The 5,082-nt window shown below is 46.1% G+C and overlaps 1 pseudogene; it reads right to left on the bottom strand.

Annotated features, from left to right (window-relative positions):
- Positions 1 to 3,805: 3,805 nt before the first annotated feature.
- Positions 3,806 to 3,923, bottom strand: LOC126089626 (5S ribosomal RNA; annotated as a pseudogene).
- Positions 3,924 to 5,082: the final 1,159 nt, after the last annotated feature.

Here is a 5,082-nt window from a genome sequence, read left to right as displayed (position 1 = left end):
ACATGATCACACTGACAGAACCACAGGCACATAGACACAGGCAACAGAGCATGCACAATGTCGGCACTAGTACAGTGTATATCCACCTTTCGCAGCAATGCAGGCTGCTATTCTCCCATGGAGACGATCGTAGAGATGCTGGATGTAGTCCTGTGGAACGGCTTGCCATGCCATTTCCACCTGGCGCCTCAGTTGGACCAGCGTTCGTGCTGGACGTGCAGACCGCGTGAGACGACGCTTCATCCAGTCCCAAACATGCTCAATGGGGGACAGATCCGGAGATCTTGCTGGCCAGGGTAGTTGACTTACACCTTCTAGAGCACGTTGGGTGGCACGGGATACATGCGGACGTGCATTGTCCTGTTGGAACAGCAAGTTCCCTTGCCGGTCTAGGAATGGTAGAACGATGGGTTCGATGACGGTTTGGATGTACCGTGCACTATTCAGTGTCCCCTCGACGATCACCAGTGGTGTACGGCCAGTGTAGGAGATCGCTCCCCACACCATGATGCCGGGTGTTGGCCCTGTGTGCCTCGGTCGTATGCAGTCCTGATTGTGGCGCTCACCTGCACGGCGCCAAACACGCATACGACCATCATTGGCACCAAGGCAGAAGCGACTCTCATCGCTGAAGACGACACGTCTCCATTCGTCCCTCCATTCACGCCTGTCGCGACACCACTGGAGGCTGGCTGCACGATGTTGGGGCGTGAGCAGAAGACGGCCTAACGGTGTGCGGGACCGTAGCCCAGCTTCATGGAGACGGTTGCGAATGGTCCTCGCCGATACCCCAGGAGCAACAGTGTCCCTAATTTGCTGGGAAGTGGCGGTGCGGTCCCCTACGGCACTGCGTAGGATCCTACGGTCTTGGCGTGCATCCGTGCGTCGCTGCGGTCCGGTCCCAGGTCGACGGGCACGTGCACCTTCCGCCGACCATTGGCGACAACATCGATGCACTGTGGAGACCTCACGCCCCACGTGTTGAGCAATTCGGCAGTACGTCCACCCGGCCTCCCGCATGCCCACTATACGCCCTCGCTCAAAGTCCGTCAACTGCACATACGGTTCACGTCCACACTGTCGCGGCATGCTACCAGTGTTAAAGACTGCGATGGAGCTCCGTATGCCACGGCAAACTGGCTGACACTGACGGCGGCGGTGCACAAATGCTGCGCAGCTAGCGCCATTCGACGGCCAACACCGCGGTTCCTGGTGTGTCCGCTGTGCCGTGCGTGTGATCATTGCTTGTACAGCCCACTCGCAGTGTCCGGAGCAAGTATGGTGGGTCTGAAACACCGGTGTCAATGTGTTCTTTTTTCCATTTCCAGGAGTGTAAATTAAATATGGTGTAAAACAAAGAAACTAAATGGTGGAAGTAATAATCTACACTCCAACGGCGAGCTAGGTTGTCAGTATTGAATCTGTCCTAGATAATAATTCTGAGAAAAGATGTAGTCAGAGAATAAAATTGCAGCTGACTAAAGGAAGAAGTACTGCAATAGCTTGGGACCCCATGCTTGCCATGCATATTCACAAAAAGAGTCGTGAGCGCCATGAGGGGTGATGTGATGATGATGATGATGATGATGATGATGATGACGATACTTTCCGAAATGTGCTTTGGTTATCAACAAATCTAGCTCGTCTTGATGGCAGCCAACGGACTTTTTCGCTTAACATTATATTTAAACTATATGTACTAACAAGTCCATCTATTATTGAGGAATAATAGCATGTTTGCTTCGGAAAATTACACTACTGCTTTACCTTAACGTTTGAAACACAATAGGCTAACTGCATCTGAGGAGAGGAAAAGGAAGCAAAAAATCTTTATTTGCTCTAGATCTGCTGTCTCACAGGCAGCATGGACTCGAAACAAATGGAAATTTGAGTCTGTTGTGCGTTTTACTGATTGTTAAATTTGAATCAGCTACTTCCCAAAACGGCATTTCCCCGTCATATTATTATATTATACAGCATATTATGCAGATGAAAGTCGATAAAAAAAAGAAATTTAAAATAAAACTGATGTTGACTTATTATGTAGCACTGCCACATCTAACAGTGGATATATAATCTAAGAAATGAAACTAGAGCTGTTCAAAATAACATTGTTTTTAATCTCTTCTTGTCTTAATTATAGGAAAGGGTCTTCTTTGTATCTGAATACTTAGCAAAGGAAGCAAATTCTTCCTTCTGTATCTGTTTTCTTAAACGTTCTCGCTCTGTCAAGTAGAATTAAGCTCACGTCCACTAAATGAGCGGTGATACTGGAAACGAAATAAATGAACGTGTGATGATATGACATGATATCAGGAAAGCAAAGCTCAGCTATGCTGAACGCCAGTGTAGTGTAGACCTACATGTCGTGACTAGTGAAAATTTGTGCAACACTAGAGCTGGAACACGGATTTCCTGCCCGGGAAAAGTAGGAAATCCGGATCTTGACTACCGATGCGGTATACGCTTTCATTACCAGTAGTCACGACACGTTCTCCTTTAATTTGACACATGTTTTCGTCCGTGCCGTTCGTGTCCGCATCGTCGTAGACACTAATGACGACAACATTATGCTCATGTTAATTTTCTCTAAATTTAAACATTCACCATGTTAGTAAAATAATGCGGCGTGTAAATGATAAAATCCATCGTTGCTTCTTTTGTAAAGTTATTTCTCGTTTGCTTCTGCAACTGAAGGATGAAATTATAATTTTACCAGATTCATTCTAGGTGCGGGTCATCTGTTGGTAAGTACACTAAATCTCTCACTTCGGTATAACGTTGCGGATAAAAATTACTTCCAGTGATTTCTTTTCAGAAAAGATAGCTTTTATAAACACATTTTTCATAACGCATCATTAAGTGTTGTAATGTTTGATGTTTTAGTTGGTTGATATGAATTCAGTGAAAACATCGTTTATTTAATTTCAATACTATTATTAGCAAGAGCATACCCAGGTTCCGACTAAAAGTTCTGCGTTGATTGGCGAATTAATTAAGAGATTGCACAAGAAATGGACCTGGATGCAAATGATAATAGTCAAAAAATGGTTCAAATGGCTCTGAGCACTATGGGACTTAACTACTGAGGTCATCAGTCCCCTAGAACTTAGAACTACTTAAACCTAACTAACCTAAGGACATCACACAACACCCATGCCCGAAGCAGGATTCGAACCTGCGACCGTAGAGGTCACGCGGTTCCAAACTGACGCGCTTAGAACCGCACGGCCACACCGGCCGGCTGATAATAGTCATTATCCCTTAAATGTACCACTTTTCTTCAACTTGATACTGAAATGATTCGTCTGTCTGTATGGCGAGGCAATGGAAAAGTTCAGTTTGTGAAGTTCTTAGCTACAAAGGTGGGGTTTTTGGGGGTTGGGGAAGGGGCAGGGAGAAGAACCAGTTTGTCTCCCCTCGCTCCCCTTCCGCCACTTCAACTTCCCCATCCCCACCCCCTTCGCAACCCTCTGGGTGTGCTCATTAGCACAAATTATTGCGAAATCCAATATTCTTAACGATAAATGTTGCGAGTATATTATTCTGATAATTTACGTGGGGCTGTTATTGAAACAGTGAGAGCTAAAACTAAATTAGGTTCGAACAGGTCTCGGGGGACCCTAACGGTACTGACCGACCGCCGTGTCATCCTTAGCCTATAGGCGTCACTGGATGCGGATGTAGAGGGGCATGTGGTCAGCATACCGCTCTCCCGGCCCTTGTCAGTTCTTGTGACAGGAGCCGCTACTTCTCAGTCAAGTAGCTCCTCAATTGGCCTGACAAGGGCTGAGTGCACCCCGCTTGCCAACAGCGCTCGGCAGACCGGACGGTGACCCATCCAAGTGCTAGCCAAGCCCGACAGTGCTTAACTTCGGTGATCTGACGGGAACCGATATTACCACTGCGGCAAGGCCGTTGGCGAAACAGTGAGAACTAACAACGGAATAAACACCAACGGTCTTCACTTTTCTGCGTTCGTAATTGATTGTGTGCATGTTAGTTCATGTATGCACTAGCCAAAATTTCACTGTAGAATCATTCGTTGTCTACGCTTGTTTCATGTTTGACGTAACTACGTCCACTTCCAGTACATTCCGCAACCATTTTCTCTCGCTCTCGCCGCCTTCTCGAACTGATGCACTCCAAATGGTTCAAATGGCTGTGAGCACTATGGGACTTAACATCTGTGGTCATCAGTACCCTAGAACTTAGAACTACTTAAACCTAACTAACATAAGGACATCCCACACATCCATGCCAGACGCAGGATTCGAACCTGCGACCGTAGCAGTCACGCGGTTCCAGACTGTAGTGCCTAGAACCGCACGGCCACGTCAGCCGGCGATGCACTCCAAAGATACTGTTTAATCGACAGCTTTGCTATTTTTGTCGTATTGAATCTATAGTCACTTACGGCACTCGCAAAGACACAGAAAGAAAACATATACAATAAGTGAAAAGTGGTAGTTGGTTTTGTTCTTGGGTAGAACAAAAGCAAATTAGCGCTTTTCATTTATTATAATGTTCTTCTACCAAGAACCGACGGAAGATTCAGATAACATGAAAACAGTAACAGTTCATTTCAAAATATAATTGTTAACAAAACCAAAAAAGTAGTATTTGCATCAAGTAATACATTTCGTTTCAACTCTCAGTATGTCTCAGTAGAAATCAAATGGTTATCGAAATGGAAGTGAGCGTACGGAATTGTGGGCGGCGAGGACAAAATACGAGGGTTGGAATTTTAATGTCGTAACTATTTATTTACAGCTCGTACAAAATAGAAAAGTGTTTCAAAGTTTTACTGAGTTTCAAAGTCAGTGTATAACCCGTTGCCAGCGATGTGGAAGTCGTAGGATACTCTTAACATTGACCGAGCGAGGTGGCGCAGTGGTTAGCACACTGGACTCGCATTCGGGAGGACGACGGTTCAATCCCGTCTACGGCCATCCTGATTTAGGTTTTCCGTGATTTCCCTAAATCGCTTCAGGCAAATGCCGGGATGGTTCCTTTGAAAGGGCACGGCCGATTTCATTCCCCATCCTTCCCTCACCCGAGCTTGCGCTCCGTCTCTAATGA

This window comes from Schistocerca cancellata, chromosome 6 (genome assembly GCF_023864275.1).
Source record: "Schistocerca cancellata isolate TAMUIC-IGC-003103 chromosome 6, iqSchCanc2.1, whole genome shotgun sequence".
Classification (NCBI taxonomy): Eukaryota; Metazoa; Arthropoda; class Insecta; order Orthoptera; family Acrididae; genus Schistocerca; species Schistocerca cancellata.
The sequence above is the reverse complement of the archived record's forward strand: the minus strand, read 5'-3'. Positions and strand labels throughout refer to the sequence as shown.